The sequence below is a fragment of the Rhopalosiphum maidis genome, chromosome 1 (genome assembly GCF_003676215.2).
Source record: "Rhopalosiphum maidis isolate BTI-1 chromosome 1, ASM367621v3, whole genome shotgun sequence".
In the NCBI taxonomy this organism is placed as follows: Eukaryota; Metazoa; Arthropoda; class Insecta; order Hemiptera; family Aphididae; genus Rhopalosiphum; species Rhopalosiphum maidis.
Window position 1 is genome coordinate 6,392,818 of NC_040877.1, and position 27,612 is coordinate 6,420,429.

The 27,612-nt window shown below is 28.1% G+C and overlaps 1 protein-coding gene across 2 annotated transcripts in view; it reads left to right on the plus strand.

Annotated features, from left to right (window-relative positions):
- LOC113560788 (calsenilin-like) overlaps positions 1–27,612 on the plus strand; it is a 130,572-nt gene that overhangs the window by 22,623 nt on the left and 80,337 nt on the right. The window lies entirely within an intron of this gene.

Consider the following 27,612-nt stretch of genomic DNA (forward strand, 5'->3'; position numbering starts at 1 on the left):
ATGTTTAAATACATAATAAACCAAACCTACCATTATTTCTGTGAGAGTTAAATTTAAATTGTCCCTAGGGGTTGACCTTTGGAACAGTAATAAGTGGCTTGCAGTTAAAAATGTATACTTGTACAAGATAGATCGCAGAACATAAAACGATCTACCGAGTTATAGATAAAACATTTGAGGATGGTAGCCAACGAAGTTTTAAAATATTAATAATATTACGACGATTCGCAGTAGTTTTAGGATATGTTAATTAATTATCAAATATTTTATTGAACAACAGTTATTAATCAAATTAAATAATCGGGGAGACGGGAATGAACTGCTTAATGGCAATATTACAGCAAGCAACTGAAATGGTTTACATTAATACAACGTGTATATTATGTATATAGTATATACCATTAATTGAACACAATTATAGTTTCGTAAAAGCGAGTTTTATATCCATCTCATTTTGAAAGATCGTGCGAAAATAAATTTAAAGTAAAATGTATATTTAATTGTTTAATGTACTAATATTTATATAAAAATTATTAAAATCAAATAATTGATGTTTTTTCCACAGTAATACAAAATTGTATTTCGTTGATTGTACTTCTTAAATCGTTGTGCTTGAAAAAAATCCATTTTCAATTTCAATAATTATAGTTTGTTATATTTCACAAAGCTTTGCTTCCTTAATGGTTTTATTATATATAGCTCAACAATTGTTTTAATATACTTGCAGTAACACATTTATTAACAAAAACCTTACCATCAATCGTGTATATTTATATTTTTTTAAGCTAGGCGATACCGGATTATGAATATTATTAAAACGATGGTGGCTATTATACAATATTTAAGTTGTGACAGACTATGCTGTAAAAATAAACGTTTAACTATAGGTTATAGAAATATATCGTGAAAAGTGAGTTTGGAGAATAGATACGTCCGACAGGAAGTGATCCGAGACTGTGATTGCAAGATTGAACGCGATATGACTGAAATCACAAACTGATCTATCACAACCGTCTTCATCAAATAAACGATATTATTTTCTGTAAAATTTACATTCTCATAGTTTATACCATTTTTTGCGAATTAACCGAAAAAAAAAAGGGACCACCGAAAACAGCTCAAACGCCTAAATAATTCAAATTGTATTTTAACAATCAATTTTAATAAAATACTTTCAATAACGGGCTTTACCCCAAAAGACCTAATATTATTATTTAAAGATAGACGTACGCACATAAACATAGAAATATATTATGGCAAGCTGACTCGATAACACGTTAAAAGCGCGATATTTGTGGAAACGACGGAATCGTGTCAACTGTCGTTACACTTGTGTTGTACATATTATTATACGTTTTTTTCGTACCCATTTATTATTATTATTATTATTATTATAACGGTTTCGTATAAAAAAAAAACAATAATCGTTAACAGAGTATACTTATAATATGATAGATATCGGAACGCGGGTGTATAAATGCCACTGAGTGTCTCTCAATACATAGCGTTCGTGTTTTTCCTGTAAAAATATTCTCTCTCACTATTTTTCTCTCTCTCTCTATCTACTACTCTTTTCTATAACATATCTCTTTTATTTTTCGAGTGCTCTGCCATCGTCAGCATCCGTACCACCGTCCACGTCGGCGTAATTTTCCAATTCCGTGCGATTACTGCAGCTGCTCGCGCCTTATATTATAATACAGTGACAAGGTATGTCACCAAAAGCGTGTTGTTTTTGGCGACCTCGAAATTATTATCATTAGAATATTTTCGTCTTTCTGTGTAACGCCATATTTCGTAATACCGCACAACGTGTTTTATGTACAGAGGAATTAACCAAGCACGATCACTTCTATTTTTTCCCTCAATAATGAGATAATTCGAATTCCGATCTTTTGAATTTTCAAGTGCACCTAAGGACCATACTTTAAAATACTTACATTTGTTTTATATAATTTAAGTAGTGTCTTGTGACTCAACATATTCTGTGTTCAGCAGACAGTTTTTTTCTAACGGTTATCAATATCTTTGTTACTGTAAATTATTAAACAAGATAATATTTTTGTAAATGTTGATTAGGATATCTAAATCAACATTTGAACGAGTAGTTTCTTAGTTATTAAAATTTATTTATAAAGCTCTTTAAAATAGTTTTACAAAAATATAAACTTTTTATATCTCTCAAATCTATTATCATAGAACCTATATTATCCTTTACGCACAAAAAATTAAATAATACAAAAACAATTTGTACGAATTTTGATTTAGATACGTCAAAGTTTACAAAACATAATTCAGAAACGATTTTAAAGAAATTAGAATTTGAATACATTTATTACTAAAGAACAAATGGTGATGTGCATGCTTGGTGAATCACTGTGTAAGTTATAGTGTTTTTAATTCAAAGGAAGCTATAATAGTGTAGTATTTCGTACGCGCACATTGTCCGTCGACGATTTCTTTGCCCTTCGTTATCACTACAGTTATTATTATTTTTGTTATTCGATCAGTTACAGTAAACGATTGTCATATATAACGATACGTAAAATAAACTAACACAAATCATCTCTCAGCGGTCGCAATTATTATTATATTATTATATTATTATCATCTCTGCCAACAACCGATAGATGTTTATAAATATTATGATATGCGTCGTTTTCGAAGACTATAGAACTGTTTTTGACGAGGTTCTCTACATGTTAACCGTGTATCGTATGTAAAATCACCTGCGCGTGCATAGTAAATAATTTATAACTTGGGAAAAGTTCCGTTCAAACTTCTATTCGACAACATTTTATATATTTTCGGGAACCGCATAACTCGTTCTGTTATCTCCGAACAACAAACTTATAGTGTTTATACGCAGGTTATAAATACAGATATACCCAAAAGTACATTGTTATTGTTATTATTATTATAACTAATAGCAATATCGTTTATTCACTGCAGTATATTGACAGGATTAAACTATGCCAGTCACGTCATTTGCACAGTAAGTCACTGACATTCTGATTTGAATACATTATTACAGCGGACCAATTGCAATCATTGACCATCAATAATTTTTCTTCGTGTCGAAACGTCGAAATGTTCATCGAACGCAGATGAGTTTTTAACTAAAGATAGCTTAAATATATATATATATATATATGTGAAGTATTCGATAGAATAATAAAATCGCGAAACAATGCAATGCAGTTTGTAACTATATTATTTTGTTGAATATTTGTTGACATTCGATAATAAGTCAATCGATATGGATGAAATTTTTTGTTTTTCATATCATTTTTTTTTTCATGCCAAAATGTCACAGTATAATATTTTAATATTATAATATATTGTCATTATTTGACGTCGCATGGTCGTCGGTGTAATATTATTGTTGCGGTGTGTGAAAAAGTGCGCGTTATCGCGGTACCACGGCGCATATAATAATATATTACGCGTATATGAGGTCGAAACCACGTATGTGTACACTGTGTTATCATTCCAATAAAAAAAAAAAAAAATTGAAACTTTAACGTCGTATTATATAGCTATTTATTCAGTCGATGAGCTAACGTAAACGTATTATATACATTAGCACTATATCTTTTGGAATTTTAGTGCGCTGCGACGGATCCTCAATAATAGAACTGCAGTTTATATAGCTGGTAAAGAGTTCGTAAATAACCACATATATATATATTGAAATTTTATTGCTAACCCGTCTCAACGTACCATTATCTAAATAAATTATAAACTTTATTATAATATCGAACTTCCCGAAGAGTGAAGCGAGGAACGCATAATATTGTCATATAATTATACAACGATAATTATTGTAATAGATGTTGTGTCAGACAATCTGCAATTTTTGATAATTGTTTTATGTAATTAATATTTTTGTTTTCGTTGAGTACTATTTTCACGCTGAGTGTTTCAAACTGTGTTTGGACTATGGTGTACGCATATTGTTATACCTGTATCAATATTCTAAGATTTATTTAAATAAATTAAATAAAACGAACCAATTAAAAAAAAACCATTGGAAAAACGAGAAGGAGTTGGGAAGATGTGGAAAAACTAGGGAGAGGAACTGGTTGGAACTATTGGAAGGTGTGAACAACCGACCGGGATGAATGGTATGCTGGATATAATATAATAGCATGGTCTTAAAGACCGCTAATTACCTGCACTCCTCCTGAAAAAAAGCAATTTATTATGCATTTTAATTATTGCTTCTATAATGAGAATTTCTTACCTACTACATATAATCTTTTCATAAACCCGTTTTATTAAAATATTATATTTCGAAAATTTTTTAAAAATAAATATAAACATAAAATAAATAAATATTACCTGTACGGCTGTATTATAATATGGGGCTGATGATGACACCGCACAAAAAATTCTCGATAAAAACAAAAAAAAAAAAATAAAATAAAATAAAATATTAATCGCCCAAATAAAACAATCGATGGGCATTATAGATAACCTTACGAAAAATAAGTGATCGTATTATGGCAATAAGTCGTAACGCGTTGGTCTTCCGAGATCGACGCACGTGCCGAATTTATGCGCACGTGCTCTTCGTCTGCACGCACGTCCAAACTTGATATCTCGTATTACGGCGCATAATTCGTAACTGCATATTATTATGTGGGAGTGTATACTCCGGTTCCGTGGGCGTCGGTTATATTATTATATAATATTATTACTCCGAGAATTCCGGCACCGCGCTAAGTCCTTTTCATAACGCCAATGACCCAATTTGTTTTGGTTGAATCACTTTCCGAGACAAATACTTCGCAACCGCAGTAACTCCGCGTATGTTGGCCGCGACGGCGTTTCCAGAGCGTATTATTTTCATGTCAACACACGTTATCGTATTATATATTATGGTAAATATAACATTATGTAATAATAATATAGTACGAACTATAAACAGAGTTTGCAAAGAACGCGTTCAAATTTTTATTTTGCGAATGACACGTCAACATCACTTACGAGTTACTCGTATCAAAAAGAATGTGCACGTGAACGCAATTCATGTTTTTAAGGAACTTGAAATTTTGTCATTTCAATGAAATTCCTTTTTATTCGAATTTATTTTTAATATAATTATCAGGTATTGTATTATTTATAAATAATATACGATTCATATTGTTCAGTATTTATACGCGTGCACTCCTGTAAAATAATAATTAAGATTTGTAGTAAAAATATAGGTACATAATATTGTTATTAAAAAAAAAAAAAAAAATGCACGGATTGAATAATATGTTGAAACACATATTTTTTCGTGTTTAGAAGTAATAATCATATTTTAAAATAAAATTTGTGCTCAATAATTAAATATTATTTTTAAACATATTTTGTATTTGTTTTAGTGAAATCGCGATCAGTATTTTATTTTTTAATTAAACTATTTTTAGCATATCATAGTACATTCGCGTTACATTTAAATATTTTAAATTATACAACTTTTATAGGCATCTGTAATATTTGCTGAGTACTTAAATAAAAATAAAACATTTATTACAAGTATATAGTCTTATATGCTGTGCAAATATAACAATTTCTATATGTGTTAATTATTAGGTACATACTTTTCTACCCAAGAATTTCATCGTGAAAAGGGTCTTCGACATATACCACCATATAGTATGTTATTATTCGTTATTATTTGAAGTTGTACCGTTTTGAACGATTCGAAACTCACATTGTTAGAGTTTGAAACTCTTGAGTGAGGCAAAATGCGCGTGCAGAGGAAATTGGAAAACTTAACGAACGCCATACCTACATTTCAATAATATATTATAACATACAAAGTAAAACTGTTACTTTGGTTAGAAGAATATATTATAATAAACAATATCATTATTCATTATTATTGTAGCCCTTAGATTAATTTGGATTTGGTTGTACAAACGTATAGATAATTTGATGAGTCTATTACCACGTTTGTATATTGTAACCGTTAATGCGCATTAGATCAATAAATTCCGCACTGTTAGGTGCATATAAACACTTTTGATAATGCGCATTAATTATTTAATACAATTAATGAAATCGAATTAACTCTAATGCGCGCATATAAACGTAATATATATATGTAATTTTATTTTTACTAAATAAATGTTGTATTTTTTGTACAACAATTTAATAATACTATTATTATTATTTATTTTATTTACTATATTTAATAAACTATTTTTGTGAATTTATCACGTTTTTAATATCAATTTGTGTGCAATTATTACGGTGTTATTCATGATACATATATGATCGCAAATATAATTATACCGTAAAGACTTTTGAAAAATTTACATAGATGAATCAAAAATCAAAATAATATTATACACAAAAATAAAATTACAGTAAAATGTTTACTACAGGTATCACACAATATTATTTTTATCAATTATTAAAAAAAAAATAATTGTAACAATGCTTATATGAAAAAACACATTATGACCTCAACTAATGTGTAAGATGACGTTTTTGTTTGTTGTTCTAGTTTTAAAATATAATATTATATAATATGTATTGTAGGTATATTCGTTATTCTTTGGAAGTACCATTTACTTACTATGCGATCAGTTAATACAGTATAATATTGATTTTCATTTTATATATTAGGTATATTGTATAATGTACCTGTATATTATAGCTTTAAAAGATTCTACCGATACACTATACTTGCGTCAACCACCACTCATTCGTTTTGCTCTATCGAACACATGCTTTATAAAGTTCTTGGAAAATCGTGCACTCTCCGTTTTATATTATAGTCATATTATATATAATGTAAATAATTATAGGTACCTGCTAGTAATATTCTGTTGAAAATGAGGAATACGAAAATTTTAATTAAATGTAAAGGCGTTACAGTAATTATCGCGGAAAAATGAATGGTTTTTTTTTCATTTATACGCATTGCAGTAAATCATAATTTTTATATTAAAATATATGTTATGCATTATGTATGATATTCAATTATAAATATTATCTAACGAATATAAGATGATTTAACTTGAAATTAGCATAAGCGTAAAATATACCTTAAAAACGCGTGAGATGATATAAAAAAATCTATGACGGAGTTGGTATGAAATTAAAAAAAAAAATCTAATTGTATATTCCTTGGAAAATCTGATTTTTTTGTCCAACAAGGCAACAAAGCAAAAAAGTAAAACAAACATCAGAAGAATATATAATTCTAAAACCGGAGGTCCATATCTAAGTGGTGTACAGAAGAGGTAATGGCGATATTCGGAATGTTGTGGATTTTACCAATAAAAGGACACTCGTAGATTGGTTAAAAAGAGACCCGAAGTCGATACGAGTATTTTAAAGGGCACTTAGGTGTCATGAAAATTCGCTCGGGTTTTTATACTTAATACGAATTGCAGATAATTGTTGAAAGTCGTCCATATATATTTTTATTTGATTAAATTCATGGTTTATGTATAAACGCTGTTACAATATTGACAATTCATCCGCATAATATACATAAGTAGTTACGAATAAACAGTAACATTTTTGCAACGCTTAAATTCATAGTTTTTTTTACATATTAAATAAAAATTAATTGCGCCGTGATATACAAAAACAAAAACCGATGGTTAAAAATAAAATGCAATTTTAATTTTAATACTTACTTGGTGTGTTATTTTAGTCGTTTTTTTATTGAAATTATTTGTATTGATCATCAGCTTATTAAAATGATAATACTAATGCACAAGCCCAAAAAATCATATTGAAGAGCCGTTTTGCATAGATTATATAATATGTTTTGTGCTGTACATTGACATATTATTCAATGTAGGTATTGAGTTGCGCGTGCAAGTTTCGTTTTTTGTTATTTGTTCACAATGGTAGATCATTTATTAGTTTTATAATGTATAACAAAATCTAATCAAATTTTTCAATATAATTAAAATTTAAGGTAGAAGACCTAGTAGTATTCAAATAACACGATTTAATATGATCGTTTTTTTATTTTCATTTTGTTATATTTGCTTATAATAATATAATACAATTTATATACCTATATATATACACGCTATAGGATACATTTGTTATTTGAGAAATGATTAAAATGCATAACCATATTATTATTTGAAATAAAAAGAGTATACAATTACGTTATATAATAATACACGTTGGTCGATAAGTATTAAATTTGACCGATTTCGGTTCTGAAAAAATCATTTAAAAAAAAAAAACACAGTTTAACGGGATTTATCTGTTTAAAGTCAAAAAAAGCTGCCAGTTTTGTTTGTTTAAAAATTTAACACTACAGACTGATCATGTTATATGCCTAAAAAACGTAAACAATCAAAAACAATGGTTATCGTTGATTATCGGAGTGCATACTATTCGGACTTGTAATATATTTCTAGAACAACGCGGTGTAAACCGTAAACAACACACAATATAACTAAACGCGCTTGGTAAATAAAAATAATAAAATACAGCATAATATTATTATACTACGTTTATCCTCGATCCGTAAATCGAGTCTAAAGTTAATATGTTAAGTCGTTCGGAGCCAGCGCATTACCGACACCAAGCGGTTTTAGATTACACTGTTAGTCGTGGGCGTACGATTTAGTCATTACATACTCGAAAAGTAAAACAAGCGAATTCAACGTAAACACATTATATTCTGTACTTGATGGATATCACATTGTACACTCAACGTAATATACTGCGCAATGAAATTTAATTCGGCTTAACAGGTTTTTTTTTTTGTCGTTTAAATAATATTATTGAAACTCTCTCATATAGTACATTATTATATTATGTACTTACAATTAAATTAATTGAAAACTGAGATTTTAGGCGTACGCTATTTGATTATATATATACCGATGCAAAAACGTCTACGTGTAATTGAATTTTAATCTAATCGCGAACACCGAGTATATTAAAACGTTGCGGCCATTATTTTAGCGACCGCTTGTAATAACTCAGAACATAATGCTACGAGAATTTATGTAGTACACACGTCCAATATACGTGTGCGCGCATATGTGTTTGTGAGTGCAATGTGTAATGATGTACCGATATGTATACATTTTATACGGGATGATTTATAAAGCATGTTTCTATCCATTTGTTCAATAATGCAGTTATTCAAAATATGATTTTTGGAATTTTAAAATATATACTTAAGGGTCGTATTTTCAAGTTTTTAAAATTGTTCGTATCGCTCAAGGAGTCTCCTTGGAGATATAAACTTCTTTGTTTGAAGAAAAATCTACCGTTTCTACCGTGGATAATGTTTTTGAAAATGTTTACGTATTAAGTTCGAAACTTGAATGAGTGGTTTTTAAATTATTTAACTATATGTATCAAGCATAATAATATATGTTCTTGATAATGTGTTTAAAATATATGAAAGTGATTTGAAAGTTTTAGTAAGTTACATTAATCTAATATACACGTTTCATATTTTTTCAAATCCATTCTTAAGCATTATTTATTTTTTTATTTTATTTAATATCAGTATTATAGCTACCCTTCGTGTAAACGATTTGATAACTGGGTAACTACTCGTTCGAATTTTGAATTAGTGTTAACTGTTTTATTTAAAAATCACATATTTTAAAATTTGAATAAATTTATTATTAGGGCAAATTTAGGGGTAACCTTTCAGAGTAAGTAATCTATACTATTCAATTCATTTTGTTGTACACAATATACTATATCCCACCATACTCGTTAAAATATGTCATAGTGAACTCTATATACTCTATAAATATGCCTATAGTAAACGCCACGGAATTCGCGGTTCCACGTAACTTTTATACAATGCCGTGTGCGATGTGCATATCTGTTTAAGTTTCGTCGATAAACATCAGTCGCAACAAAAGTAACCGTAACGCGTTCACGCGGTCGGACAAAAGAAAATTCCTGTAAACATTTTACACCATATAATAATATACGGGGCGAGGGGCTCCGGGACACGGTGCTGTGACATAACAATATAATATTGAATTTCGTCGTTGTTTCGTCACACCGACCTATACGTATACTACCTATCTCGTGATTCGATATTATTTTCTTGGCGACGGACTTCAAAGGAAAGACGTCGATGATGCGATACGTTCGCGAGATCAAACGGCTAATGCCGAACATATCCGCCGACGCCGACACTACATAATAAATAATAATATCATATTTTCAGCTGATTTTCTCAGAGCCTGTTTCGTCTAATTAGCCACACGTAATATAGAATATACTCCACCGTCTTTTATGTACAGGTACCCGCGTGTCTATCGTTTCTGGCGCAGTTCATTATTCCTCCTTGTCCGGGACAATGCGTTCGGCCCGGTTCCGTTGCTCGCACTCGGGTGTTCCATTGTATTCGACGAGGGTTAAATGTCACGCCCGTCTGCATGTTGTAACCCCGCACAGATCGATATTAATTTTTAAGACGTTCCACGTACACAAATACGTATAATGTCTGTGTCCGCCGGGAGAACGTATAATATTATTTTCGCTTCGATAATCGCGTATTGAATTAAACGACCGCACGTGTTGCGTATACAAAGAGTTTTTCCGTTTTTTCCGTAACCACATCGAGAATCATTTAATGTTATCGGTATAAATGGAAACGAAAAAATCTGAGTACGAAAATCTCGAATACTACGTGACGTATAAAAATAGGAATTTTGAGGAACAACAACAGCAATGATAATAATTATTGTTCTCGTTCTCGTGTTTATTACAATAATAATTATTAATTATAATGTCGTTATCAAAATATTTAAATCCAAAAAAAAAAAAAAAAATGATGTTATTCAACGTTGTTGTTGAACACGTTGTCGCGTCGCGAGTGTGTACAGACAACAAAGCTAGATTCAAAACTTAAAAAGGATAATACTGCATGTGCGCGGTATTAAGACTCAAAAGTCCAAAAACCCCGGAGATCACCGTCCTGTCCGGAATTTAAAACAACGAATACATCTGGTACTCTGGTGTGCAGCGGCCGCACTCGTTGCCTAGGTTACACGAGTGACGCGACGAGGATGAAATATTATTTTGTTTTTAATTTCGGGCCCGCCGCCGGTGTCTTTGGATTATACGAAGATTTGTGATAATGTAACATGTCGTTTTTGTCATAACGACTGCAGATAGTAAAAAGCAACAAAAACGTGAGGCTTAACGGAATAATGTAATATAATAATAAAAATATATTATTATTTTCGTGAATGGGTTCTCTACAGTATGCCATTGTATATTATGCATGTGTGCTGTGTCTACAAATGTATATTATGTTATATTTTTCAGAAGACGTATAGTATTATGAATTATTATCATTTAAAAAAAAATATATATATATATATATAAATACGGTGTGATGTTGCACCGAATGTCAAAAGACAATAATAATAATAATAATAATAATAATAGTATAATATATTATTGTTATTGTTATTATCGTTATAATTTCGTGTCCGCTGACACGGCGCGTTATATAGTCAAAACAGGTACACGAGCGCGCGCAGACAACGGAAAATGTCAATTTAATGAAACTGGCATCGAATATCATATTATAATATGATAATTATTTCGAGTTTACGTGATATACATGACATGTACACAATATCGTATTTAAATACGAACGCAAATACGTTATGCACAGTATTAATATACGGTTTTCCACTCGGCGCGATAATCAGGTCGATTCGTGTCGTGTTTTCCTAATAGATTATACAATAATAATATAATACATATACAATGTTATAATGAAATACGACCGAATCGTATAAACCTATCAACCCGCACGACGACGACAATAATTATTATTATAATAATTGGTTTACGCGTTTTACCATTCGAACGGCTGAAATACGACGATCCTAGTCGCGTAGTACACACTCGCCGACGTGTTGCGACAGATTTATACTCGACTGTACGGGTATTATGTCGTGTTTTTAGATTTCTAGTCGTATGAAAATAATATTATGTAATAATTCGTAATCGTTACAGTTGACGTAATACCGATGACGACCGTCGTCGTCGGGTGATATACGATTTTTACAAGAGGCACTAATTCGGATTTTCTTCCAAAGTACTATCGAAAACGCGTTCGTCGAGTATACACTCAGAAATTCCAAAACACCGAGCACAAGAGAAATAAATGTACATAATTATTGTCAAAGGACAGGGCGGTAGTGAACATGACGTTTGGGGAATCAGCGCGTGCGTTATAACATTTTTTATTGCGCGCGCGGTGCGTATTAAAATGCGGTCCACGAAATATAATAATGTAGCGTTTTTATTGTCGTCGTGCGAGTGTGGATCTAATTTATAATACTAAAAAGCAGATCACACGTGGCACGGTTATTAACCGTATAATATAGTACATTCACGTGTTTAAGATTACGCAACGTGACGTTCCAAATTCAATACTTTAATGCAAATCTCGTGCTTGTTCTTGTCGGTTTCGTTTCGCTGTAGTTTATCATCAGACGGCGATAGCGAGACAGATAGATATTGCTCGGTTTTTATTACTTCAGTTTGATATACAACGTTTTTCAGGAATACATAATCGCCCGGGAAAATGGCATACATTACGATTTTATTTATACTCTAAAATTAGTGCAACGGGTTTCAGGTGTATGGAACTATGTAATTTGTTCTATATCTATACAGCTGAGTACCTGTGCCTTGTTCTGTTTTCGAATAATTATATCAACTGATCAATTTTAAGCTATTTTTATTGCGTATAAAATTAATTGTAAATTTAAATCACATTTTATTTCGTTGTATTGTTATGAAAGAATGTACATCATAATATTATGCTTTATGTATGTTTAATATTTTCACATAATACCGCATCTAAGCGTACTCAATCAATTATACAATATTATAGTCTTTAATGTAATAATATTACTTTAATCGTTATTGCCTGACTTGAATGTAGGTACTTATAACAGTGAACTGTGGTAGTATTGAGCCGATTCCGTTTCCATTTTACTCGTCGATTGTTCGATTTAAATTTGATCTCTGCTATTATGATATTTATATGCAATACAATAGCTTACGGGGAATTTCAGGTTTTGCTTTTCCTCCAATAAGAAGGTTTTTTGGATTCATAGTAAAGCCAATAATGTACTGGTATTACAAATTACAATGTTGGTTTTTCATTGTTATCTTTTTTCGCAAGTACGCTTTATCACTCAAAGACGTTCTTAAAAAGTTTTTCTCAGAAATAAAGTTCAAAAAATTGATTTTCTTACGTTTAGAGAAAATAATGAGAAATAGAAACTAATTACCTCTTCGATATTTCATCTAGACTCGAGTACTTTTTTAATGCTATTTCTAAAAACTTTTTGATCGCTTTTTGTATCTTTTCAATAGTTCGGAAAAAAAGAACACTTTAAAACTCAGTAAACATTTCTTACCAAAGAATCTATGATACAATAAGAGAGCACTATTTTTATTTTGTGTAGAGGTAATATCGGTTATACCTCATGTAGTTATGTTATTTAATGAGCCTATCATATTATAAATCAATAATGATAGTTTCGGTAAAAGTTAGTTTAAACAATTTTGTTTTAACTTATAAAAAATGACATTGTTCTTTGCCTCATATATAGAACAATATATACTTGTCTTAACTTAATGAATACACCAAAAAGTTGGCTATAAATTAAGGAATCGGTTTCCGATTAGTTTTTAACTAACATACAAATTGGTTCTGATGAACATTAGTTTTAATTATACAATAGTATTTAAGTGAACTATTTCAATTTAAGTTGAACATTTATTGTATATACAACAAAATAGATTCTAGAAATCACATGATTATTATTAACACGTTTGTTTTGCTACTTAGTCAATCTATATTCAAGTATAATAAATAAGCCATAATAACATAGTTTATGTATTTATTAACACTAACAATAATAAATTAACCCGATATCAAGTCAATCAAAATTAATGAAAATGAAAAATAATACTAAAATAATATGGTATTTATTTAAAACGTACAATTTTTACGGTTTTTAAACTAACAATTTGGCAGTCGTTCAATTTCATAATTTATTTTGTTCATCATAAATTAACTTTTTTCTTTTCAGTTGTTTTTCTTAACTTTGATTGTGCTTTTTTCGTTTTAGATATTCCACACATTGGATAATATATATTTAAATACATACAAAGATATTTTGATGAAATACAATAAATTATGAATTAACTTTTCCATAAAATAACTTGCAACAGCTATTATTTCCTTTTGAAGTATCGAGTAATTAAAAGAATTAATTTACATTTTGGTGGAAAATAACAGTTATTAGTTCTTATCAATACTAAAAATACAACTATAAAATTACTATATTTATAGTAATGTCAATTTAATATTTATAAAATATCAAACATTGAACTTGCAAGTGTTCTTTTTTTCTATACGGTTGAGATAACATTTTAAATCGATTTACCATCGCCGGCCGTGATTCTTGGCTGTTACTATATGCCGTATAAGCGGAAAATGATATGTTTATAATTTTTTTCTCATGAATCAAATCAAGGTGTGTTTAGTAAAGAAGAAATCCTCTTAGTTGATGCGTTTTCGGGGTGATTTTTAAAAAAATAAAAACAAACGAACAAATCGTGTTTGGAATAGTAAATGACACGTTTAAAAAATTATTTTACTGGGAAAAAAGTAGTGGAAAAATTTTTTGTTTCGCAATTGCAGTTAAAATGAATTATGACCGATTACGTGATAAATCTAACGCGTTGATAATATCATAACGCTTTGAATTAAAAACCAGAGCGTGACCAATTGTGAAAAACCATCAGACTACTAGGGTGTTCAATTTTGTTGATGTTTTGTTTCGTTATTTTGTTTTAGGTTTTTTTTGTTTTTTTAATGCTTATTATACGCGCGATATAATATGATATTATTTTATAACACGATTTTTTATGCATCGTCCGGAAGGGATAGTAAGTCTTTAAAAATATAACCAGTGCGCCAAACACCAATAGTATATTATTATTGTATTTAAATTGTAAACGTTATTCATCGGAACGGCAAAAAAGGAAGTCAACCGTATCGCGTGCGGTATTTATTGGTCGTTAGATTTAGGCACTGCTACCCCGTTCAGCGGATCCAGGACCGAATTTAACGGGGAAGCTGACTCTGGGTGCGAGTTTTTTTAAAAGCGCAGAAAATTGTTCTTATGATATATATTTTTCACTATTATAAATCACCGAAATAAACAAAAAATATAATTTGCCATGCATAATTACAATAATATGTTTTATCGGTAGTAATAATGTACAGCGTATAGCTATCAAAAATCTATTATATTAATATAAATTCATTAATAGTACATAATATAATAATATAATGTTATTATATATTGTGATTGTTTTCAGAATGAAGACCAAAAAACAAATACATTTTCTGTATAATGATAAATAGTGTTTGAGACTTGTTGAACTTAAAATTATCGAAATATGCAGTAAAAAATCATCAAAATAGGATTAAAAATATGCAGCTAATTTTTATTTTGTTTTGTATAAAGTATATTATAATTTATTATAAAAATAAAAATTTAAAAATTAATTAGGTACATAACCATGATTAACGAATGAACATGTGCTGCTTTTCATTTCAACGTGTAATTTAGAATCTAAATGTCATTAGGTTTTAGTGTCTTACTACAACTATAAAATATTGTCGACATTGCCGATAAAAAGGTTGATTCTTAAGCGACAAAAAACCGTGAATATTCTACGACCTTTATTTATTAAAAAAATATATTTTTAAATGTTTCCCATTTGTGATTTTTCATGGTATTTTACGTACATACAAATTTAAAAAATACAAAATAATATGTACAAATATCCTAAACATTTCTCAAATATGCACTTCTACAAAAATATGACAAAATATGAAAATTTAAAGTTAGTATTTAGTTTTGACATTTCATAAAACAAATTTATAACACATCTAGAATAATCTACAAGCACTACAAAAAAAAAAAAAAAACATACAAATGCAAGAAGTCCCGAATCCTAATGATAAAGATAATGACATCCAATTAAATCAAAATTCTATACATATACAAGCCAACTAAATTAAACTATATTTTATCTAAATAAAATACAAATTATATAAACATACATTTTATTTAATTAAAATATATGATTAGAGCAATCATTAATAAAAAAGTACCTTTATGTACGCAGTATACACCTATATTAAACATTATATTTGTCTAACTTTATAATATGTTTGGTATCCAACCATATAAATTTTATAAAATAATAAAATTAGCAACTAATAAGGCAAATATAAATTAAAAGTACTTTTATTTAAAAATTATCATGAATTACGAGTATATTATTATAAAATAATATAACATTTTAAGTTTATACAGAAAAAAAACTCAATAAATGATAGCTATTTAAATCTAACTAATAAAAATAATAATATTTTATACACAAAACACTTGAGAAAGTAGTATATAACAAAAACAATACAACTCAAAATTAAATAATAACTCTATTGACTTAATGTATACAAAATATAAAATTAAAAATAAAAACGATAAATTAATTGAATATATAATATCAATATTACCTATTCTAGATATAACAAATTATTAAGAAAATATTTTTGTTTGTGTAGTTCTGGTTATTGTTCATCAATAAAAAATTTATTTTAATTTAAAATGTATTTAGATAGGTGACATATTTATTTGAAATAAAATTTTAATAATATATAAATATATATCTTATACTCGAGATGAAAGATCATTAAATAATCATTCAAATAATTTATGTAGATAAATGTATCTAAATTATATTATGTCTTAACACTGAGTTCTATTTTAAAGTGAAATTCAGTCCTTTCGATGTTTATTATTGTACCGATACATAATAAATGTTTGAATATTGTTTATAAAGTTGCATTTTTATTTTAAAAGGGAAGAAATATCTGTCTCGGACCGCAAATTATCAAAACGTCTGAATCTTGTCTTTGTGTAGGCGAGCACCCGGTTATGGAATGAGACGGAAAACCACCCGTTTAAATAGTGTACCATTAATTATAATAACACAAAAACGGACGTGCTTATGGGTATATTTTAATATGGCAGAGATCTCAGACTTTCGATCATCCTAATATAACTTATCTAAAGTAATATTACCCGTCATTTGCACAAATCGTTTTCAAACAGCTCGTATGACTGTCGAATATACAAACAGTTGTTGCTCTCGTTCTCGACTCGAATTGTTATTGTATTTTAAAACATTAAAAGTAATAAAACACAGAACTGCTGCGATTCCTATCGATTGAATTTTTTTCTTATATATTCATTACAGGATCATTTTCAAGTATTTTAGCTCACGACACCACAATATGAAATCTATCCTTGAGTAGGTACCTAGTACCTACCTATTTATAATGTTAAAAACACCAGGAAATTGTGTAAGCTACAAAATCATTTATTTATTGTTTCGTTTTCAGTGTTGTAATTCATATTATTATAACTATTACTATATCAATGATGTAATAAATAATAATATTATTTGATTTAATGCAGACGATTCGTTAATACAAGTATTTTTTGCGATTGAAATATTACAAATTAATCGGAAACATATTTAACACTACAAGTTGACGGCAAACTTTTGGAGCGTTTCTATATTTTCACATTGATTAAGCGAATTTTGAAAAATCATTTCACCTAAATAAGTAATGTGCAACAATGACAGTAATTCTAATAAATAATAATGTTTTCCGCGATAAGTCAGTGAACTCTGCAGTGTTTGATCGGGCAACCGACTAGAAATCTGTTGAACGTGCGCTTAAAAACGTCTGCTCCAATGAATCATTCATCATTCGGTAGCTTCAAAAATTGATTTCGCAGTCTTTTGTGTAAATGGATTTCGTTATGAATGTGCCAGTTATTTCCGATGGGCATGTAATCTATAAGTTTTGTTCTTTTTGCCGCTGAAAGCATTCTGTATTAGCTGAGAATTCAGTTGAACGATGCGATATTTAATCCTATAGAAATGATGGTTTCTGTAAATTTTTCTGGTTTAGAAAATAATTTATCAATTGATCAAATAATTTTTCTTTGTGCCATAACAATATATATATACAGTATACACGCACATACACCTGTAACATAGAATATATAATAAATTCGTCTCTTTGCGAAAAAGTCAGTCCTCTTGTAATGGGATAGGCTGTATGGGAATAATTAGTTTTCAACCAGCTGTCCGACTTATTTTAAGGAACACAATATTATACAAAAATATGTTGACTTTATAAAATAAATCATAATAAAATAGGTATATTATTTAATAATACACAGATAATACAAATATTTTGTACTTATAATAATTAACAATAAATACAAATAATGTATTAGTGCTGGGGTGCATAATAAATTGATTAATTTGATGGTTCACTAAAACTTAATGGACCATTAGTACACTATTGATTCGTTAAATGTTTAGTGATTGTTTATGCCACCCTACAAGTTAAAAAATAAATTTACAAAAAAATTATTTATCATACTTTTATTAATTATTTATTTTATAACTAGTTTAGTAACTGTTCTCATCGTTGTTACCCACTGTACGATAAATCCGAAAATAATCTGATGATCTATTGGATAAAAATCGAATTATTCTCAAACAGCCTGCTCAGTAGCAAATTGATTCAAAAAGAAATTATTTTTTAATATAGTCTACGGCGTATATATTTTTTTAAACCATTAGTTTTGAGGGTTTGGCTTTAATTTAAACTGATTGAAATAATTATATAGCACAGAACATCGAATTAAAGTGCCTGATAACGCAAACAATTCGTTTAATATGATAATAAATAAACCACAATATTATTTTTCCAACTAAATTTGTAATTGGATTTATATTCTCAATATCTTTTGAATTATTATATCGATCGTATGTTATACAGTACAAATAACTGACCAATTGATGCTAATTGAAAAAAAAAAATACTTAGGATGCTTAGTATCCTGAATTTTAATACTAACACCCAGAACCTCTTGATAATCTTAAATAATAAGTATATAAGTATCACATATAAATCTCATATGTCACACCACAATGGCTAAGATACACTATCACACTTTTAATTATTTACATTAAAAAAAGACGAAGACCTCAATGATTAAACTATTTTAAATAAATATGTTAAAAATACAGTTGTACATTATTGGAATTTAATTACTACTATAAATATTACTTATAAATAAACAAAATTATTTGTTTTATAATGTATAATATATCATAATTGATTTAATATTTTATTAATAGAGATATCAAATGTAACAGAGATGGTATTGTAATTGAGTAGTCCTATAGCTCTGTTTCCACCAAAATGTTTTTGGTGCTTAAGGCTCCACCCCTAATATTTTTGGATAATTTGCACATATATATGAACTGAGCTATAGTTTTCATTCATACATATTTAATTGGATGGTTTATATTGTTTCTGTGTTTCAATTGGCGAAGTGGTGAATGTTAAAAAGGCTGTTTTTTTACACATACCAAACTGTTATGTACGATTCGCTGTCGTTATATTATTTAGTTGAGAAGTTCCTTTTAAAAAAAAAAAGTATGTAAAAAAATCTCACTAAAATAATTCTGATTATTATAATTAGACTCATTCGCGTTCAAACACGTCGGCCATTCTTTGTTGCGGAACGGCGTAAATAAATTTATATTGTGGGCTGAACTTATATATATTTTTCATTTTCAATTTCTCATGAAAAAATAAATCCACAGCACGAATATTAAAAAAAACCCTTTTCATAGTGGTTATGAATACGTTCAAATCGATAAGATGAGTTTTCTTTTATATACAGTTCGTTAATTTATAAGACGGTTAATGCACGGATTTCGGAGGATTCGACTATTTTTTTGTTTTTATTAGAATAAATCGTGTAATTTTTGTTTTCGAAACAAAATATTCTTGACTTAAATTTATATAAACAGGATATTTAGTGATGACATAGCGATTTCGCTGGTTTAAGTACATCATTTGACCAAATTTATTTCAAACGGCAACAGCAAAAAAATAACCTCTTCGGTCACATAATACCGTGTATCATATATATATATATATATATATGTGTGTGTGTGTGTGTGTGTATAAATATAATATATACCGCAACTACTTCTCTTATTTGTTGATAAGACAAAACAAAACAATTTATGTATAATCTTTGTTTTGTTTTCGTCAATTCTCTTGCCGTTTAAAACTCAATGATAAACAACGTTGTCTAACAATATTCCGCACCATTCTACCTGGAATGTAATCCAAACAATACAATTAATAAGCATATTATTACCTATTAAATATAAACGCAACACCAAGATAATCGGTTCTTTTTATACCTTTTTATCCTCAAGGTTCTCTTTTAGGATTTTGATCAAAGCAGCGACATTATAATTTTATATTTGAATACATATTATATTTCTAATAATAGATAGAAATAAAAAATAAACCAAACATTGTATGCTACAAAAAAAAAAATAAAAAATAACAACAAATAAAAAAAAAAAAAATAGGTAAATTTATATTGATAAACTACGATGGTACAATGCATGTAATATTCGTATACATGAACGAATCATTTATCATTTTTTATTTTTATAATTAAATTGTATTATTATAAAACAAAGATAATAAATCAATAAGCATTGTATTCATTTTTACTAGGTATTAGATACTGCATAATAACTTATTACACGATTCACTGTTTTTGCGAGCCCATAGAAAATCTAGACTCGAGAGTCTAAATTATCCATTCATATGTATGATAAACAATATTGTCTGTTGTTCTGAGAATCCTTGTGGGTATTGTTTAAGATGTGCTTAAGACGTTTATATATTTTGTACACCATGTATTGAATCGCTAATAATTGTATAGTATCAATTTTTTTATTACATATTTTTTACCATATATTACGTTTATGGTGCACCGTCGACGCATATAAGTACGATTTTTATAACTGTATATTCATACATAAGTATGTATCAATGTAACATACCTACTGATAATACATATCAAATTTAATATATCATTTTATCAGCACTAAGAGAATGTATTAAGTATGCATCACAGTGCATATAAGTACAACGATGGCAACGAGAACTTATAAACTAATAAATATAATTAGTGCGTATTGGATATAATGTTATAGGTTCATAGTTGGATGTTAGAGAGAAATACATTCTAGACGTAAAACTATATTGATTTTTTACCCATATTTTAAGTAAAATATCCTGTACTCCGGCGCTTCCCACATGGCGTTACACGAGAAGTCGGTTGATTAACGTGTCTATCGAGTATTGTTTGTTTTCGGTAGATATCTAGTATGGCAATCAGTTGGTAACATTGAAAGTCTGAAGTTACTGATTCTGAATCTTTTAGGTTAACTCGGATAATACAGTTATTAAAAAAAAAAATACATTGGACCGATTGTCGACCAACGATTGTACAATGAACGTGGAGTAATTTTTGCTGAAAACCAGTTAATTTTCATAATATAATTTGTTCTTTTTTCTAACCTAAGTAGATACTACGATGTCATGTTATAATTTATTTATATCGTATTTACATAATATTCTATTGTTTAAAAGAACAGTTTTATATTATTATAAATGTAAAATCTTAAAATTTAAACTTAAGTAAATTGTTATTATTTTTGAAAATATTTATAAACGTAACGATGTGCAAAATGTTTTTATTAGTGATTTAATCACATAGAGTAACATTTTATAACAATAAATTGTGAATGTAGATAGAAAATACGCTCGATATTATTATAATAATAATATATGAGTGTGTCAATATTAAATTCAACTTTAAGCTCCCGATGTCACGAAAAACAATATTGAAATATTCTCATCACATCAAATACAATAATAAATTATTTAATGAAAATATTTTTGAAATTAGTAAAAAAAAAAAAATCTGTAAAATACAATTAAACTGCTATAATTCGTATAAACTTTGTACATTCATAATTTGCAGTATATTGGTGTAAATGCTGAAATTATTTGTTGAATTTTACGTAAAACTAAATAATTATATTGTATTTTGTAATGAGCTTAACAATTTTAATTTTATAATACGTTTAAAAATATTTTTTATTAATCTATACGTCCGAAAAAATACGGGCATGTTGATTACAGAAAAAAAAAGTATTTAACTATTTTGTTTTCTGGTGGTTTGTAATAATCTTCATCATGGCTGAGTTAATAATAATAATATATTATCATTTTACCTCTCTACCTCGTGTAGAGTTTACTTTTTTTTGACGACGTCGAAAGACAAAGGAAATCTTTTCTCTTCGTTTGCATGCAAACAAAACAGAAGTGCGTGCGTAATGAATAATTAAATAACCAAACAGTTTCATTGTAAACTGTCTTCCCGGTTTACATACGCGTACAAGCAATGTGTGCAAATTTCGTCTTGTTTTATTACGAGAAACCGTTTAGGATTTGGAAAACCCAAAATTATAAAGACACAGGGCAGCTAGAGCCCTTAGGTAGTGACTAGTGGTAAATGGTTTAGGTCAGATTAATTTGCACGTATTTTCGATTTATGATTGTTTTTGCCTCTCCAGTCAGCTTTACAAAATATTTACACTGAGATTGTTTACGTGACAAATTCGATGCAAAAATGTAATTCCACTAAAGCTTGAATACGGAAAGAATAAAAATTATATTTTTTCAACTCGCTTAAAATAATAATAGTTTTATTATTTTTTGAATCGTTGGAATAAGTTAATTTGTAAAATACAGTTTAGATTTAAGAACATAAGATGCCTAGTTGTATACGAAACATTTTACATTATATTCAATTTGGAAAAATACTTTAATTAAAAATACATGGTCTTCAAATAACGATCTTTTCTAATCTAAACCGAAAGTACTAATAAATTAGGTCAAGAGGTTTGTTAAATTAAAATCATAAAAATAGTTATAAGCCTACGTAGCTTACAGAGATAATAGTAAATTGTTTATAATAAAGGAAAAACAACTACGGTTCGGATAATAAATAGAGAATGGGTATAGTTATATATATTATATTTAATATCATTGATAGAATTAAAAACTTCGATAAAATTAGATTTTGACTAAGTTAGTGTATATTTCGTTGTTTAAACAAATAGTATGTTTCTATCGAAAATAAGTATTAGTTTTATTATTATTATTTATTTTTTGTTTTTTTTTTGATAATAGTTAAAGAAAACGTTGTCCCATATTTGAAATAAAATGGCTACGGTCCATATTACAGGATAGGAGTTTATTTCGATCAAAACTAGAATTTATTGTACTTATTTGGTAGATTTTCTTCACGCTTAAACTTAACAGGAAAACTGAAAATCGCCGTTTTAAAAATAGACTACTTTCTAAGAATTGTCAAGAACATGGTACATTGCCTAAATGAAGCTTTTTGAATATTAATTTTTATAATTAAAAAATTATTCATAGAAAAATAGGAAGATAATAATATTAATGACTCAATGAAACAAAATAAAATGGACCACCAGAATTTATATTGTGATAATATTAGTAATAATTTTATAGTTATGAATTTATCGTCTACTATAAAAATTATTAATGACACATATAAGCATTAAAAATATTACGATATAAGAACTTTAAAATGCATGTTTTATCTATAATTTTATACAAACTGTTTAGTTTTTACAGTCGTATATACGTTTAGTTACAGAGGTATTACAGCTTTTTATCTTCAACATTTGTATAATTCAGACATAATATGCAAATGCTTTTGTTAAGACTAAATACAAAATAAATAAAACCAAATAGTTATTTTACTATAAGGAGTACTTAGAATGCTTATGCCTATAAGCTGTATACTAGTACTATATTGACGATTGAATTATATAATTAGTTAATCAAGTAAAATGCATAATATTTCTTTAAAAAGTAATTTAAAATAACCAAAGAAGTTTTTTCTGTATTTAATAAGTTTCAAGTGCTAAATAAGTAACTTTAATGGATATGTTACATTTTATTTCAACGGTGATTCATTAAATACAACGAAAAATGTTTTTGAGTGAAGTAAACTGTCTACGAAATATTTCATGATTTAGATAAAGCTTGTCCAAATTTAAAATTTTATTCCTCGTAAAATGATTCATGCAATTTTGTAATAAACTTATTTTAATGCTATTTTAAAGAAATCATATAAGTTACATTGTATTAAGTTTTAAGACTTATGAGGTTAATAAAAAATTTTTTAACCACAAAATAGTTTAGGTACAGTTGTACAGATTTCGACAAAGTTTGTCAATACGTGAAATTGAAATGCTTAAAAAGAAAATAATATAGTTTTTTTTTAATTATAGGAAAAAAATTAAGGAATGGTGTATTAAATAAATATATTTTACCCATCAATAATAATTTTGCATACACCATTTCCGAAATACCTACTAGATTCAATATTTCACTTTAGAATCCATCAATTTTTATTATTTTAAAACATCCATATATAAAAGAATAATAATAAAAAAGGAGTCTACCGTAAAACCAATTTATTTATATTGTCGCTTATGAGCTAAAATAACAATATTTAAATAGAAAAATTCTTCAAATTAAACTTATTAACGTTTTTCTAAAACACTTGGTATTTTGAAAGTTATTCTATATAAATAACCGTTTAATTCAACCATTCATTGCCAATGTATTTGAAATATATAGTATGTATTATGCAAAAAGTTTAAATAGTCATATTATCATATGTACTAAAACTATCAGCTTTGATTTTTGTAAAATATGCTTTCGCGGTAATAGCAAAATATAATTAATATTGTATTTTAATTACTTTCATCTCTTTATGGCATTATCAAATGCAATGCATAAAATGGATTTTACAAAGTTATAACAGTAAAACCATTACATTTAATCGCTTTATTGTTTGGTGAGTAAATTATGTTTAGAGAAAAAATCGTGAAGAGTGTGCACTCACAAATAACTTTTAACATAAACGTTTGAAATGTCTAGAATAATAATTTATCTTTTAAAGTTTTGATTAAAAATAAAGTCGTTCAACACGAATTACCTATCAATAAGGTACATACTGGAACGTTGTGAATCATTTATTGGTTTTCACAGTCTTAATATATGTTACAGTTATTATTGTAACTTATACTTTTTATACGAATTCTATTTCCGTACATTACTTTTACGTATAGACTAGCCGTGGTAAGAATGTGTCATTTCCAAAAGAAAGTAACTTTTATAACGAGAAGACTTGCATTATGAGCAACGCGATAACAAAAAAAAATAAACAGATTAGTCTTAATGTGTCTTTTTTCTTTTTACAAAAACTTATCTTCAAGAGTTATATAGCTATAATTATAATTGTTCAACTGTTTGGACACCACAATGATTAATGAAAGTTGTTTTCATGTGAAAAAATAAGTAAAAATACACGGTGAAACTCACACAGAAAAATTGTTCGTACGTGTACCGTGTTATAAAATTATAAACATAAAAACGTTAGTTTTCTTCAAATACGAGTAGTTGGATCTTGGAAAAATATGTATATTTCTTTCATATTTACCTCTTCGAAGTACACTGTAACAGGACAATGGTGACGCATTATTATATTTGAATACACATTCACGATTCAATACGCTTTCCTATACCTTTATAGTGTCTACGGCTACAGACATTTACTGTATACGTGGGTATGGGTAACGCTTAAATAAGTTTTGAACGGTAAAAGTTTTCTCTATAACGAGGTGATACGTTTTTATTGTCTCACTGGAATTTTAAAGTTATCGTAACCAAAACGCGTATAATATTATAATTCATTATCGACGGTACTCTGATGTTCGAAAATACGACGGTTAGTACGTCGAGATAAACAAATACGTGCACAAATACACAAATCACTAAGAAAACTTCAATCTTAGGTCATACTGTTATGAATAGTTTTGATAGTTTTATATCGTTCGGGGGGAGTTAACTTTAGGTCAATCATAAGAATTCATTCATCACGGGCCATTATTATGTTGAAATTATGTTTTATTAATAATACACGGTTTTCGCAGATTAGTGTAACAGACATGATTACTTTAACATGACGTTATGACAACCGATAGCGATCATCCGTTATGTTATCGAATGTAATGGAGTAGAGTGAAGAGGCAAACGTTCTTTATTTAATTTCTAAAACTTAAAGTTTAATAAAAATAGCAACAAGAATATTAATATTTAAATTAAAATAACTACAAATTCAATTTTAAGAATCCAATAATTACTATGATAGTTATTATTATTTAATTTCGGTTACTCGTACTGTATAAAATGTAAATCAATATCGATAATTAAATTCGGGAAATTATTCGATAAAATTCAAGTAGAATGATGGATTTTATGGGAAAATGGTTTTATTTTTGTATTATATACGAAAAATAAATTAACTTACTGTGGTATTGCATAGTTACTTATTTTTGTTCGGAACGGTTTTCATCTGAAATTTATTGATTTTTTATTGAAATCGAAGAGTAGTTCCGGGTTCATAATATTGAACAATGCAGTTTTCAATTTAATGTGAGTATCACATGAAATGTATATGCAATAAAAGAATACATGCATTGTTTTTACAAAAAAAGAAAAAAACATTTTTGCTCTCGCCAAATTTACAGCTACTAGTTCTTGTAGGTCTTCGACCTTTTTTCGATTCACGACCCATTTTGGTGATTACTTTTGTAACGCTTGTCAAACCTAAATGAAAAATAGCTCATCAATCATCATATAATTGGTACTTTTAAGGACTATAAAATTGTTTTATTACTTAGTATGATATTTTTTTGACTTTTTAATTCAATAATAATAATTATTATCAACACTTTTTACTTAGGACTAGATATAAATAATCAAAAATGTCATATTATTAAAACGTCAATGTTAAAAATATTTTTAAAAAACGAAAGTACAAAGACCGTTATTATATAAAATACAACTGCACACAATTTAATATTTGGTTTTAAATGACCCAAACAACACTATAGACACGAAAACTATATATATATATTTTATTCAAATTTAATGTTTTTGAATACGTTTTGTATTGATGAGATACACATTTTAATTGAGTGTTTCAATTTTATTCACTACATTTTATTTTACATACTCGGACGTTTCTTCAATTCGTTCTTAATGTTTTTATCGCATATCTGGAAAAAAAACAAATATGAATTGTGTATCTTATACAAATTTGTGACTTATAGTAATATAGTTACCATAAGTGGATATTCGTGTTAGATAGCCGTAGAATCGGATTTCGGGAGACGTCGTAAAAATCGAACGAAGAAAGTAAAGCCAAAATCAAAAAGACCGAATTCAAATAAACGAGAACCACATTCAATTCGCCATTAGAAATCCAATAAATACCATTATCCGTCTTCGGATTACACAAAGTCCTTACGCCGGCCGCCATTTTTACCTCTAATAGACTCGAAAAACATGCGTCAATACCCTTTCATAAAATATCGTTTCAAATTCACAATATTTTATGATAGTCGAAGGCGGACGAGGTGATGAATACACGCGACCCGACTGTGTTGACG